Raw genomic sequence first — 16,712 nt, 5'->3', positions numbered from 1 at the left:
CAGGTACTGAACAAATTATTGGAAACTCTTTGCAGAGCTCTCTTTATGTCTGTATATTTTAGTATGCCTGTTTGGCCTTGTCAGTTGATAGGTAGCTTTTAGTCAAACTACTTGACTCATACTGGTCCCATTTGCCATGTTATTTCATGCTGTCCCAGTATGTTACATGCATGTTACGTGGTGTAAGTAGTAAGTAGTTCGGGTGAATGAACCCAAATTGCATCCTAGTATGAAGCAGCATTTCATATATCTGAATTGTTAAAACTTGTAACTTTAACAGAGGAGGTTTCAGCGTTCAGTTTGGAAAAAGCTTGTGCTTCCTATTGTGTTCCTCACTTATTTCTGTGGGACTTGTCTGTCACATTTTCTCAATGGCTAGTTTTCTGTTTCTTTTGATAATAGAATCATAGAATAGTTTGGGTTGGAAGGGACCTCTAAAGGTCATCTAGTCCAACCCCTCTGCCGTGGGCAGGGACATCTTCAACTAGACCAGGAGGCTCAGAGCCCCGTCCAACCTGACCTGGAATGTTTCCAGGGATGGGGCATCCACCACCTCTCTGCGAAACCTGTGCCAGTGCTTCACCACCATCAGCATAAAAAATTTCTTCCTTGTATCTAGCATAAATCTACCCCCCTTTAGTTTAAAGCCATTCCCCCTTGTCCTGTTGCAACAGGCCCTGCTAAAAAGTTTGCTGCCATCTTTTTTATAAGCCCCCTTTAAGTACTGACAGGCTGCAAGAAGATCTCCCCGAAGCCTTCTCTTCTCCAGGCTGAACAACCCCAACTCTCTCAGCCTTTCTTCATAGGAGAGGTGTTCCATCCCCTTGGTCATTTTTGTGGCCCTCTTCTGGACCCGCTCCAACAGGTCCGTGTCTTTCTTATGCTGAGGGCTCCAGAGCTGGACGCAGTGCTCCAGGTGGGGTCTCACCAGAGCAGAGTAGAGGGGCAGAATCCCCTCCCTCGACCTGCTGGCCACGCTTCTTCTGATGCAGCCCAGGATACGCTTGGCCTTCTGGGCTGTGAGCGCACATTGCTGGCTCATGTCCAGCTTTTCATCCACCAGTACCCGCAAGTCCTTCTCGGCAGGGCTGCTCTCAATCCCTTCATCCCCCAGCCTGGATTGATACCGGGGGTTGCCCCGACCCAGGTGCAGGACCCTGCACTTGGCCTTGTTGATCCTCATGAGGTTCACACAGGCCCACTTCTTGAGCTTGTCCAGGTCCCTCTGGATGGCATCCCGTCCCTCTGGCGTGTCGACCGCACCACTCAGCTTGGTGTCATCTGCAAACTTGCTGAGGGTGCACTCGATCCCACTGTCTATGTCATTGATGGAGATATTAAACAGTACCAGTCCCAATAGTTGTTGGTAAATAATCTGCTTTGAAGCTATTTGCTCTGGATTTGTTATTGATTAAGAGACTTAAAACTTGTAAGAACTATGTGGAGGTGTTGAGGTGAAGTGCCAGTTTCAGGAAAAAGGATGAGTCTTTAGAAAATAATTCTATGTTTATTTTGTATTTTAAAAAAATGATTGCCTACCATAGAGATGTAGATTGCCTTCCATTTCTGTGATATAATTAACATTGACTGTAATTATTTAGGCATCAGATAAGTAGGACACTTAGAATTATTGGTAGCTCTGTAACGTATAGATTTCAAACTGCTAGTATTTGCACTTGTAATTACCATGAGAATTGGAACTATGCCTGTAAATTGCAGATAAAATTGACAATCTTCAATATATTGACAACTAAGCCACTGTAACTGGCATTTCTTACTGAACCGTATGACACCTCAGTTTTGATGTAAGAAAAAGGGCTTTTAGTTTATAATTTTATCAGTGCCATTCAGTCACTGAAAACCTGTAGGATTACTTTGAGCATGGAGAGACCCATTGTATGTACAGTATTTTAGATTTTTATTACGCAAAATTAGAGATCAGGTGAACTTCATATGATGAGATATATAACCTCTCTCCAAACTGGCCAGTCATACAAAATATACTACACCAATATACTACACTTTGAAAAATGAAGAAGTTTGAATGAAATAGGAACAAAATTATTAGTGCTTTCTAGAAGGAAAAACTGCGTGAACGGAGGTTATTTGACCTAAAGAGAAAAAGGCTCTCAGAGAACACTATTTTTTCAAATACATAAAATTTTGCAGCAGCAAAATTGAAGGGAATTGTTCATCATAGTGAGGTAAGGTTGGGCAAGAATTAAAGGATTCAGGTTGCAGCAAGGAAGTTTTCTACTACGTTATTGGAAACTTGCTAAGGGTGAAGATGATAAAGAACTGAAATAAATTGCCTATAAGGCTTTGGAGTTTCCACTTTGGAAACCTTCAAGAAGTGATTGTGTGTAGATCTGTCAAGTTGATTTCTGCCTTCAGGCACAGTTAAGGATGAAATAAATGCTTTCATTCTTACCTCCTATGATTTCTGGATCATTTTCATTGATCAGTTAACTGTGAGACTTCTAAATACAATTATACATTTCATTAGTGAATGCTTCAATTTAAACCAAAAGAAAATGAAGAAACAATACTAATGAGAGAAATGAAAGAGAGGGGCTGAAAGCAGGGTTTATCTCAGAGCTGTTTTTATACTACTACTCCAAAAAGTGTTAAAGTTTTGCCAGTGAGCTTTCTGAAAGATAGTACTAGTCCTAGTGAAAGTGTACTTTTGAAATGCCTATTTCTGACAATACATACTGTAACTCAAAATAATAATAGGTTATAGAATAACATTAATAACTTTCAAAATCAAAGTTATTAGTCTACTATTTTATTTAGAGACACCTCCCAATTTTTTTGCTGTTACATATTGTAAGTTTTCAACAATACATGTTCTAGGTACTTCAGTACAAATACTCCTCTCTCCTCCACAAGATCTTTATATATAAATAGGTTTAATGTGTGTCACAAATTAGTCACAGATTGCACTGGAAGGCAGCATCCCTTTATTTTAGAATGCACCTCAGAGTCTGTACAGCAGACATTGCAGGGCTTGAGAATGAGCCATATTTCAGCTATCATTTAATAGTTATTGACTTCTCTGCTTCTGAAATCTATAAAGAGATTTCTGTGTGAGTGTTTTTCTCTGTGAGTATTTGGAGTAACACTAGGATCTGAACATGCATATCTCCAGATCACACTGTTGCCTCCCCATAAACCCAGCTAAGCTAGGTAATAGTGGACCTCTTAGCCAGTTCTGTCCTGCTTAATAGTCCACGAACAACTTACGGTAACACTTATAGGAGAAGCAATGAATAATAAAAAAGCAGATGAAAATAATTGTCAGTCCAAGCAGAGTAAAAGCAGACAAAACACGTCCAGCAGAAGCAGCTAGAAAAGAATAAGAAAGGTGAAATAACCCAAATATACTACCATGACTGGAGTTTAGATCTCCGTTCTTGACATATTTCAATGTGTGTTCAGGGATATGTCAATGAAAGTAAAGTTTGCAATGGAAAAATGAAATGGTAGCTTGAGTCTAAATTCAGAAATGTGTGATTCTGATAGTATTATGCTTTTATTGGAAGTGACTAGATTCTGGGTTTGAGAACAGGAAAGTCTGTTTCTAACACCCTTTAAAACTGATTTAAAAGCTATTTAAAATCTTAACTGGTTTGTTATGTAAAACATAGAGACAATCTAATTTGTACAGAAGTAGTTCCAGCACTTTGTATAGTCTCAATAAATACAACCACATATAGTGAAATAATTACGGGCAATTAGTTCTTTAAAAAGTACTATATTGAGTTTGATTTCTCTTTTCTTGACAAATGTAGTTTGCAGTCCTCCAATTATGCTATTTTAGAGTGTAGTCAGTTAAGCTCATTTTCATTTAACAATGAAAAACATTTTATCTTTCTCTATCACAAAAACCTATGTAGAGTGCACATATACCCTGAGTATACTTTGCTTCAGTTTTAATTTGCTTGTGCTAGTGGTAACTGCTTACCACACTTCTCAAGCTTTTCTTCTTTGAATACAGATAAAACTTACACATACTGGTTGCTAATACATTACTGTATCTGTAACATATGGTTGCTGTATACCACCAGCCTTAATTAGAAAACACTAAAATGAATTTAGTCCATTTGGTTCTAGTTAGGGGGTTTTTTTGTTGGTTTTTTGTGTTTCCCCCCTCCCCCCCGCCTTACATATCTTCAACACAAAGCCTTTCTGAAAGTTTTGAGTGCATTTTCTGTGTTGCACAATTCAGGACACCAAACAAGCAGGCATAGTAGTGTCCTTCTGACCTAATAAAATTATTTGCAACTCTGAAAGTGAATTCTCCTTTTGTTAAAACATATTAGATAACAGATTTTGTGACTCCGTGTCATGAGCTGCTTTGGGGTAGAAAACAATGAGTCCATTTAGTGGTCAGTAGGTTTACATCCAGGCAATGATGTGCTTATGGTATTAGCACAGAGTTGTATATCGCTTTATATCTATCTACTGAATTTTAGCTGTCACTTTATTGCCAAGACAACAAGTTACTGTAAAGGAAGATGCACAGCTCCTTGCAGTTATTCTGTGTCTTGACTACCTTGAATAACTTTGTATCATTGGCTACTGTGTGAACACACTATTCACTGTCATTGCAAGAGTGAATTAATTAATGAATATTCATTAATAAATATGCTGAACCACATAGACCCCTTCACATTTCCAATGGTGACTTCTCTCCACTGAGAAAATTATCAATTATTCTTAATTTCTATCTCCTGTCTTTTCCCCAGTTATTTGTTCAAGTGAGAAACACAGACCTGGTTTGAGAGAAATCACTGAAGCAAGTAAGATACTTAATAGTATAGAAGCATTGCTGCTGGGGTAGAGTTTATTAGAAATACTCACTCTGGCTTCTGATGATCCAGAGAAAGGATTATTACAGATTTGCCTATTATGAAATTTTCATGCCAAGACCATATAGGGAAACAATAAGAAATTCTCCATTAGCCTCTTTACTGCAGTGCTGCTTAGTGTGATCTCAATAACATGAAAAATCACAAAACAGTTAGAAAAGATAAGTAGATGGCAGTGGTTATTCACTGAACACTCTTGACTGAACCGATATCAAAAGATTTATTTTGTTGATGGATCAGCCACAGTTCTCCCTAGAACAATACGAGCCAGGACAATTAAGGTAACTTGTTCTTCCTTTATATTCAAGAATAGTTCATAGATGTGTCTGTAAAGAATGCTACTTTGTTAAAGATATACTGTTTTGTCTTTTGGCTACCACTGAAAATGAAGTGAAACAAAAAACCTCCAAGACTGAGACAAATGCAGGTATTGTCACATTCATTAAAGTGAGATGAAACGGTCAGATGACTCCCGAGTATTGTGGTAAATATGATAGTGCAACGTTAATGCAAGAAAATCATATGTGGGAGAAGACAGGATAAAACTATTTGTCTTTCAGTTTTATAGTTAATTTTTTTTTTTTTTTGTTCTAAAACCAGTAAGGTGGTGTTTTGGTTTTTGAGACTGCTTGGAATACATTAGTTTTATAGTGGAGTAAATTTGTTATTTTTTTTACTTGTTGCTGCTTGAGGGTTAATGGTAAACAAAAATACTCCAAATCTGTGAGTGTAGATGCTTAAAATTAAGCTTGTGTTTATATAGCTTACTGAATCAAGAATTAATTCTCAGAACTGAAATAATAAGAGTAAGTGATTTAGTTACAATTATAGGCAGAATATTAAAAAAGTTGAAGGACTACTTTTGCAAGCGTACAGGTAAAACTTGCTGTGTAAAGAACTACGGATATAAGGAATCATTCACAGAGCAGCAGGCAAAAGTCCTGATAGTCAGTAGAAGGTAGATAATTGTAACAATCTGTCCACATATTTCACTATAAATTAAGTGGAAAAGAGTTATAATGAAGAAAGACTAGGATCACAGTTCATTGAACAATTCAACGTAGTTGAGGGCCTGAAGTGATATGATATGGATTAAGGGCTCAACTTCACTGGGTCAAAGGAGTAATTGTCCTTTTAAGGTGACATTTCATAAGGTGGCTGAGCCAATCTAACAGGGAGTGGGGTGGGGGAATGACTGCCACTTTTAGCAGCAACAATTGCCTGTATCTGGTGAGACCTCCCCTTTCTAAAACTTTAGCTACAATGCCATACAGCTTCTAGAGAGAAGTGGAAAAACTGTGTAAGTCAGGAGAGAAAAAACCCCCCACAAGATTCTGGGGGGGTAGAACAGGAAGGAAAAAATAAGAAGAATTTCTTTAGCCAAAGTAGGCACCAAAGCAGTTGAAAACCTCACATATACATTACTTAATTATTTTGGATGATATTCAAACTGAAACATATGAAAGGTCTTGTTATGTTTATAGGTACAAATATATGTATAAGTAATGTAATTGTGCAGAAAAAAACCATGACTGCACTATCTTACTTAAGACTGCTTTATGATGTTTGTAAGAAGCATAACGTATTTTGAGGTTCTTTCGTATATTTGGCTCTTTATTTGGATAAATCACCATTGGATATAGGTTGAGTAGGAAGTTCAAAATTTGGCTGACTATACATATATGCAGAGTTTTCGTGTAAATTACATAACGTACAATATGATTGTCTATGTCGATGGCTTTATGGTCCTTGGAAAAATATCAGTGGAAGGTTTTCCCCACATCCTGCTTTCTTTTTCCAACGGAGTAACTGATTGTGGAATACTTCTAATTTTCCTATTTATCACCTTGTTGAAGTGTCAGTTCCAAACCTTAAAAATAGCCAAAAGCGAAGGGAACGCTACTGTGAATTGTTACTGTTGCCAAATGGCAGCTTTTCCTTTGCAGGGACAGGGAGAAGGATTGGGCTTAACTGGTTGCATTTCTTTTTTTTTTTTTTTTCTTTTTGAAAAGTGCTTTAATTTTTGTTTTGAAATTGCTGTTTGGCATGAAAATCCAGTAATTCTTCACATTATCTGCAACAGTAGTCATCTTAATTGAGGAAGCAATAATCAATGTCTCTTAACATGCAGAGGCATACAACTGCTGCCCAGCTCCCATGAAAGGTGTCAGCCTGTACCCAAATCCTCTTTTATTTCCCTCAAAAGAGCTTTGGTGTACACTATTGATTTATAATCACGTTGTGTGCATATGAGCTATTTCATGCTTTAGTAATATTTGCAAACTTTTTCCCCTCTTTCTGGAGCTAATACAGGAATTTTACAAAAAGTTCACTAATCAAAGCCTTCTACTTTATTTTTAGTATTTTGTGTTATTGGTGATTCTTAGATGAACATAGTATCCGAAGATCATACCCTAGGCTAGGATTCCCTTTTTGTCTTCCCTGGTATGAAGACAGATATGAAAAAAAAGAGTTTTGCTTTCAAGAAGTTTGCAGCCTGAAGTTAAACGTTGGAACAGGCTGCCCAGGGAAGTGGTTGAGTCCCCATCCCTGGAGGTATTTAAAAGAGGTGTAGATGAGGCGCTTAGGGACATGGTTTAGTGGGCATGGTGGTGTTGGGTTGATGGTTGGACTCAATGATCTTAGAGGTCTTTTCCAACCTTAGTGATTCTATGATTCTAAATAGACAATGCACAGAAGGTGGAGGAGAGTAAATAAGAATAGGAGTGACTTTGCCTGTCACCTCCTAGTTGTCATACAGATGGCCAAAACTTAAGTCTTCTAACTGTCGGCCAAGTGCTGTATCCCTACACTAATTTGTTTCTAGGTAAATTCAACAGAACTAGCCCCGTCAGTATGACTAATGCAGCAGCTACAGAATTCTGCTTTTTTAAAGAAAGACATATAACCTGAAGCAATAATGCAATTGTTGATAATGGGAACGACAGAAGTATAACTTAAAAATGTGAATTGCAGTTTTTAGCGTTATAAAATGCATATCCAGGTGAGGGTTTAAAATTTACAATCGTGTTTGGGAATACTTTTTTCCGCCTCTCCTTTTTAGGAGCCTCATCTTTTTTTAGTGGCATGTATCTCGTGGGTCAGAAGATTCTCTAAGCAATAGTGTTTTCAGATCTCCAAGAACATGGAATGCATTTTAAGACAGGCTGTGGTTATGTGGCAGTATTTGAATCAAAGTGCATCTTACAATTTTTTTTTATATAACTAGAAATACATTTTGAAAAGCAACAGCCATACTCAAGTGTTAAAAACAGAGTCCCCAAAGTCTGGCACCAGAGGCATTTTACTTCTTGAGACCATATCTAATGTTTTAATAAGACTTAGCACATTCTTCAAAAACTCTTACCATGAAGTAAATCTGAATGATATTTGTGGACAGGTGGTGACACCAAGTTTTCTCCTAGCAGGCAGGAACATTTGCAGTAAATGCACTATATTCATATGTCCATTCAGGAAGAAGCCACAGGACTCTACCCTTTATCTGGCTTGACACAGTTAAAGAACATAGCTGAAACAATGTGCAGAAAAAGCTGCCTGCAACCAGTCCACACATTAGTTTGAACACTTTTCTGTATAAAAAGTGTGCTTCATCGAAGCACCTTCAGAATTTGTAGTAATGATTCCAAGAATGTAATTTCATATCTGTTTCTAGATATGCAGCTATTATGTTTTAGGGATTTTTTTTTTAATGCTGTGCATTTACTTTACAGTACAGTAATATTAGTAGGAGAAAATAGCTTTAAAGCTCTAATTTGCCTGTCTGAAGTCAATGCCATATAAACAATTCATTTTGACCCAACATCTGCTTAGTGTTTTCACCTTTTTGAGAATAGACTATTAGAGTAGCTACAGCATACAAATGTCATTTATGGAGTAACAGGGGCAAATACCAGATGGTATTTTGCTGTAACAGTGTGGTTACTTCAAAGCTAGTGGCATTACTGCTACTGTGTAGTATCCTGGTCATGTAGCTAATGACAACACAGACCCCTGCTGTGCCTAATTTTTCTGAGGTTTCTGTAAATGGTGCAAAAACTCATTAGAATATAATGCTTTGTGCAGGCCTGAAACTTTTGTATGTTTTTCTATTTCTTGATAGCCTCTTTGTGGAAAGATTTTTAATACTACACGTACACATCTTTTTTTACTGTGTACTGCCTAGTGTACACAGTACACTACAATATACACTTCCCAAAGTCACCTGATAACACTGCAAATCAGTTAGTAACTGTACATACTTCTTACTGTTTTCACATTATTGTATCAGAATAGGTACACACAGAGTCTTCTGACATGTGATGTAATTGAGAAAAATTCTTTAGTTGTCCAAGGAAACAAAAAATTGCTGTCAAAACAGAGGTAGTGAAAGGTAGTAGGATCATTGCCACCGTTTTCCACCATTTCAGACAATGCAAAAGTGGGAGGAGTGGTTGGTAGAGCAGAGGGTTGTGTTGCCATTCAGAGGTACCTCAGCAGGCTGGATAAATGGACAGAGAGGACTCTCATAAAGTTCAACAAAGGGAAATGCAAAGTCCTGCATCTGGGAAGGAACAACCCTCTGCGCTAGGTTGGTAACTGTCTGGAAAGCAGCTTTGCAGAGAAAGTACTGGTGGACAAGAAGTTGACCATGAACCAGCAATGCACTCTCATTGCAAACCCCTCAGACAGCCTCTTGGGCTGCATTAGGAAGAGCGTGGCCAGTATGTCAAGCGAGGTGATCCTTCCCCTTTACTGAGACATACTCTACTTAGGTGAGGTCACATCTGGAATGTTGGGTCTAGTTCTGGGCTCCCCAGTAAAAGGGGGACATGAACATACTGGAACAAGTCAAGTAAAGGCCACAAAGATGGTGAAGGGACTGGAGCATCTATCATACAGGGCGAGACTGAGACACTTGGGACTGTTTAGCCTGTGGAAGAGAAGGCTCGGGAGGGATCCTTTTAATGTGTATAAATACCTGGTGGGGAGGAAGTAAAGACAATAGAGCCAGAGCCTTCTCCATGGTGCCCAGTGACAGAACAATTGTCAGTGGGCATGAACTGAAACACAAGAAATTCCATCTGAACACAAGAAAATACTTTTTTACTGTGAGGGTGGTTGAACACTGGGACCAGTTGCCCAGGCTGGTTGTGGAGTCGTCATCCTTGGTGCTTTATTAGTGCTTTGAAAACTGTCTATTTGCAGTAATATATTGAACTATGTTAGCACTAGAAATATCAAATATTGTCAGCCAATATGGTGGAAATCATATTCTAACACCTACTATAATTGTACACAGATTTGGGAAGTAACACCCAATCATCTCTTTTTTAGAATGCAAGTGCTTTACAGCATCTCTGCCTGTGGCTCTAGTGATAGAACTATTTTAGAGATAGGCTCAAATATTCAAAGGACTCAAAAGAGTGAAGCGTCCAATGTAAATCTCTTCAGAAGCTACATATACAACTCTCAAGTTCTTTTGAAGATTTCAAATACAGGTTTTAATATCTTTTTCAGGATATTGTTTCAAATGCTAGTTAGAAGAGAAAACGCCTATCACTGTCATAAAACCAGTGTGTCTTTGGGCTTTTTGGTAGCTTGAATGAAGACACTGGCATTTAAAGTGAGCTACATCTCCAGAAGGCAATCTGCCTTTCACTTGCATTTAATATTTCCTTGAAAGTAATTTGAAATAGACAAATAAGCAATCACAAAAATTCAAGTAATTACTGTACTTAATTATCAGGAAATGTTAAAATTATGTTTAATAGGACATAAAAGGTTTCTGTTTGTTTCATTATACTTAATTTGATAAACTTTAAAACACTGGAGAGATTTTTCAATGGAGTACTGAGTCCTAAACATTTGAGAATGACAAATTATGCACATTGCATTTGTTTTTCTGACTCATTATACATTATATATTCTGGCTTATTAACATTATATAAGTGCCAGATCTCAGCATTTTAACCATAAAATAATTACATAGGAAGCTGGTCAAGTAGTTGAGGTTGACCTATGAGTATGTTTTTTTCTGGTATTGCATTTCTTATGCAAAGCCTGTTTAGGTCAAAAGATGCTTGTCGACAAGACTGTTTTGGATACAAGCTAAATGTAAACCTGTGCCATTCTTCACCAAGTGTTAGCATTGAAATGAGGGAGGAATTAGTCACTATTGCTGATTTTCAGAACGGAAGTGTAGTTCCACTCAGTCTTGAGAGCCTGAACATTGCGCAGTTCTTCACTGAGTAGGGTTCTTGCTGTATTTTAATGATCTGGAAATTAACCACCAGTGTTTAACAAGTCATTAGACTATTTCTGTGCTTGTTGTAGATAAATATGCACCTCCACCCTGAGACAGGAATCTAAAATAGATGGACTGCTTTGGAGGTATGTAGATGCTTAATGATTATAGTTACGTAAGACTGAATCCCACTTTTTATTTAAATTGTCATAGTTTCACCCCGAAATGAATCTCTGACTATTTCTGTAAGCATGTGTTAAAGTACATTGCTTATTATGGGTATGTCAGTAAAGAATTCTCGAGATAAAATGTATAAGAAATATTAGCTGTTGCAGAGATTTAAATTCAGGTCTCTCCATTTCCTATTGAGTGCTCTAGCTATGAGCCTGTAGAGTTATTTCTGTCTTTTTTTTTTATATAATCTGTAATTATTCTGTACATTGAGAAGCAATTTTCATAGGAGAGTGCCTCATTCCAGACTAGACTATAGCTGGTGATCAAGGCCCTTTTCATGAGATAGATGCATATTTCCTCAGTCAAAAGATGTATTGAATCTTACTGTCTTCTGTGTAAAAGGAAAACACTGTCTGAATTATGCAAAGTAAAAGGGAAACAGCACTCCCTGTTTATGTACTCAGAGCTTTAACTGCCTCAAGGAAAAGTTGTATCTGAGCAGGGGTTTTTAAGGTCTAAGTTATAGATTTGGGAACTACACTGAAGTGTTTACTCTCTTTATGCATCTTGCACAGTGCTTCTGCTGGCTTGGTCATCTTCTGTCTCTACTTCAGGATTTTTTCCAAGATATTTCTTCAGCTCTGGAAGTTTCCGAGGGAAAGTTGTTTGAACACTTTGATTTAAAATTCAGTGGAGATTCAGTACTGGTAAGGATATTTCGAAGAGGTGACACAGTCTCAATGTGTCTCACAACTGATGGGTGATTCTTGATTTATATCTTGCCCAAGTCTTATTTCCTTTCTTGAAAATGTATCTGTGTTAGAATTTAAAAAACAAAAACAAAAAAAAACCAAAAAACCCCTATCTCCATGCTTGATATTCAAACCCTAACATGCTTGATGTTCAAACATGACATTAACAAAATTTGTTTCTCAGTACAAGTGCTTTGTAATATGGGATTGAACATGTATGTATTTCTATTCTATTGTTTATTAATATATGCAGATAAATCATGGTAAAACAAAATGGGATCTATTATTAGAAGACTGAATTACAATAGTACTACTAGCTAACTTTCTTCCCATCTTGGTATTGCAGTCTAGAACTACCCTCTGGAAGGATCATGGTAAGGGAGGTTGGTATATATAATTAACAGAAGGCAGTGGCTGACCATGTGCTTTATGATGCTACTATAAATCCTCTGTCCATTGACAGTGAGGCTTAGAACTGGAATTTTCTTTCTCAGATATACTTGTAAGACTATAACTTTTATAATGGATTTTTTATTCTAGAGGCTTTGTTCCATGTTCTTAAGGTCTCCTAAGTAATTTTACTTTTTGCTGTCATAACCATTTTTTAAAATAGTATTTTTGTCATCTATAACTTTACAGGGTGACATTTGCACCTATATATTTGTGTGACTAGATATTTTCAGGTACTAATTTAATTTCCACTTGCTTCAAGGTCTAGCGAATAGAAAAATCTGTGTTAGTTTTGCATTTTATGTGTATGTAGCTGTTTGTGTGTCATTACTTTCTCTGAAGCCCATCATGGACAGCTTGAATATGTGTAATAAATTATTTATACAGAACACTAGAACTATGACTTTGGACTAATTCCCATTTCTCTGATAAATGCAAAGAATAATTGGGCAACTTGATAAAGTATTATTTACCACTGAGGCCAAAATTTTTCCTCTCTGGGGTAAACAAATCATTAGGCAGATTTGAAAAGCATCTCTTACATTTGTAAAACCTGAATAGTGGTCTCCTGTGTAAATAAATGAATGGCCTTTCTAAAGCAATTCCAGCTTTATAGAATTGCTATTTTTCCATGGGTTACAGAGTTTTTTCCAAGATCTCAGCTTTCCACTTTCTCAGCCTGCCTTGTCATCTGGTGGTACTCTGCAGGTTTCCCATTTGTCTTTGTCTAGTTCTGCACTAAATTCTACTCAACATTTAATTCTTTTAAATGTGGTGACCAAGGGTATACAGACTGTTACTGTGCTCAGTTGGTCCATGGCTGCTTGTTAAGTTGTGGCAACTTAATTGTGTGCCTGAGTCCTCAGTTTCTTTATCACTTATCTTTTAATCAATCCCTGGTTCCGGGTTTCCAAAAGTGGGATGGTTGTTTTGCAGGAGTGGAGCAGAGGAGTGGTATTGCTACTTTTTTGTCATGTGTCTAGTGTAAAGGGAGTTTTCTCCAGTGTAAGGGAAGAGTGTTTCCTGGGTACTGCTAGAATACAACTGGAAACAGTAATTTTTCCTGAATCACATATGTTTATTTTTTTCTCACGTGACACATACTACAGAGATGAGTGTATGGAATCCATAATGTAAAGACAGAAATTGTGCAGGAAGGAGGATGTATACTAGCAAGTTCCAAGGGGAAAAAATAAAAGGAAGTTAATAAATACTGAATTCTGTTAGTACAGTTTAAAAGAGTAAATAAGGTTAGCAAAATTGTTCTTTTGCAATCACTCTAGCTAAACATAAAAGTATTTTACTCAGTTGGATCCCTAAATTTGGCTTCTGATACATCTGAGGTTTTTTGATGTTGACAGATATTTTTAGTGAACTTGCGTATACAATTTCACACATCACCAGCATCTTAAAAGCTGTTGAATGATGGGCTAGCTGGTATAAGATGCATAATAGACTTTTTGCAAACTAGATGATTTCCTGCTATAGAACAGTAATTTCAGGCAATAACATAAAACTTATGAGGAGGAATTTTCTTTGAAATTATTGTCTAAATTATAGTAACATTTCCAGTACTTTCCAAACATAATTTTGTGGTGATACATGAAAAGGAAGAAGACAGGCAAGAGAATATATGTCTGAGACACTGACATATGAAGAGAATAGCTAATCTCCTTTGGACATCATGGATGAATACATTTTTAAAAAAAGAATGATGGATCACATTTGATATTTGAAAAGATTTGACAAGCTGAACATACAGGAGCCATGTAGTACTTGTAATTGCAAAAAATCACAACATTTATAACCTTTTAAATCTTGAACACCTGATCAACTTGGATAATAATCCTGTGAGAAGATGTCTTTTTATTATTTCTTTCTGACATACAGCTGTAAAACTGGCCCAGAAAATGCTGTTTAACAGACATGAACTTATTATTCTGAGAACTGATGAATGAAGCATATAGTATAGACAGTACATTCAGTGTGAAACGTTTTTCCTTCTATGAAAGAAGAAAATGGAGGATGTGAATGGAAATGTCATGCTTCCATAGTGCTAACATCATTTCCATAATTGTCTAGGATAATTATGTTTTTGAATATCTGTATTCCTCAGAGCTTTTTAAAGTGCAGAGAAGTTGAAAACAGGGGTTTAAAAGATTTTGTGATATTCAGAATACTTAGCCAAAAGTTTATATTGTATGGTACTATTAAGATGTTACATTACATTGTTCTGTCCTATGAATGATATTGCTACACAGTATGATACTGAATTTTCATTTAACATCAAAATGCTTTTCAAACATTGCTGAAAGAGGACTTAGTAGTTACTTATCTTGAGTTCTCAAAATAGTAAGAGCAATCAGCCTTACCATGATGACTCTTAATATCTGTGCAATTGACTGCAAATTAAGGTCAGGGTTTAAACTCAGTCATTGCCGGAAGTAGTGGGATAATGCCATTCATTCAAAAGACAAAACTGTAAAGTTTTTAATAAAAGTTCCCCTTTAATGGCTATGTATATCTGTACATTCCAAATGTGATATAAAAGCCAATATTTAGATTTAAAATGCTATAAAAGATGAATATGAATCATAATCCCAATAAATAGCGACTGCATGTCTTGAGGGTCTCCACAATGGTCAACACTCAAGTTATGTGACTGAATATGTGGTGTCTCTTTGATTGAATTTGCAGTCTCCATAAGTTACTGGTTTGTGTCTAACAGCCACATCAGTTTATTCAGCTGCTGACATGTATGTCTAGCGTTATGGACTACTGCAAATTGGACAAACCTGGAGTTTTAAATCTAGCATGAGTTAGAGCACTTCCCTTTATGACTTCAAAATCTTCTTAGCATTCATCTTTCCAGACAAATTTTCTCTTAGTTAGCTAATGTAATGATGCTGCCCTGTCTTTTTAATTCACAGAGGCCTACTGATCCTCCACCTCTTTGAGGTCTGTAGACATTTTCCATTCAGTGTCGGGGTAAAGCTTAATCCATGCTTTCTGATTATATGCCTCATGGAAGTACTGTAGTGATTTGTCACATAAACCCTGACTTCTTAGAAAATATTACAGTCCTTTATGCTCCTACCAGATGTTCCTCACATATTTTTCTGGAAACTAATGAAGTAATGTAAATATAAAAAGATATCTTCAGTCCTAAAAAGCTGTGTTAAATCGTTTGCTGCTCTCTCAATATATGAATCTGAAAGATCCTTGTGATGTTACTAAATTCTTTTTTCTTGTTCTTCAGCTGCCAGTTAAGTCCAACAATTCCAGGTACTAAGCCAAAAAAGTAGTAAAAAATATTTAAATCCAATGTCTTCTCTAGTTGGGCACAGCTTGTACTGTCCATGAGAGTATGACATGTCCTGTAATTAATACTTATCTTAAGGTTCTGTTAATCAGATTTACTTCAGATGCTAGTTCATTTGTCATTGAATTCAAACACATGGGTTGTAATGATATCCCAAGGAATTTTCCACGCAAGTTGGGCTAACGCTTTTTGGTAGTAGTATGTATTGCATTGTATTTGTATTCCATTACAAGCAAATAGTTACTCAACTTGCGGCTTTTTGCTAGTTGAAGCGTTCCACTGCAATAGCATACCTTTTAGTATTATTTGGGTACTCATTACATATTTACCTGGGATGTTGTATTCTCAGCGTGTTTTGAAAATGTAAATTATTTCCAGAACTCCTTTCTTGGAAGATGCATAGTATTATTCCTATTATGTGGAGTACAACATTAAAACAGAAATAGACATTTTCTCACATGTGAAATCTCTAAACTACTTAACAGGTGGCAGGTTTTGAACTCAGGGAGTTGGTAGCCTCAAATCCCTTTCAATACATTATTACATCTAATGGAATGAAGTTTGAATAAAAGGAGTTCCTCAGAATTCGCTAGTGGTAGACTTGTGGCAGAAGTTGAAACTATTAATTTGATGGCACTTTAACTTGACGAAGGAGTTGAGATATGTCTATAAAGTCAAATACACACAATCGCAAAGTGGTTTCACATATTTTTCAAGGTACTGGGATGCAAGCCAGTTTTCATCTGGCAGCTGTGTAGGACTGTACAAAGCCTGAGCTAAGTAATTCATCTTTGCATCGTGACCATGTAGGCATGTCTGCAAAGAGATGGGCTTGTTTACAGGAGGCTAGATTGTACCCAGAGTAATAACTAACCCCAGCTAGGATCAAAGGAGTT

At 36.8% G+C, this 16,712-nt stretch overlaps 1 protein-coding gene across 1 annotated transcript in view; it reads left to right on the top strand.

Annotated features, from left to right (window-relative positions):
• The window catches only part of LOC143159567 (uncharacterized), a 157,435-nt gene that overhangs the window by 35,542 nt on the left and 105,181 nt on the right, over nucleotides 1–16,712 (top strand). The window lies entirely within an intron of this gene.

Source organism: Aptenodytes patagonicus, chromosome 4, assembly GCF_965638725.1.
Source record: "Aptenodytes patagonicus chromosome 4, bAptPat1.pri.cur, whole genome shotgun sequence".
Lineage (NCBI taxonomy): Eukaryota > Metazoa > Chordata > Aves > Sphenisciformes > Spheniscidae > Aptenodytes > Aptenodytes patagonicus.
This window is presented reverse-complemented; position numbering and strand designations above follow the sequence as displayed.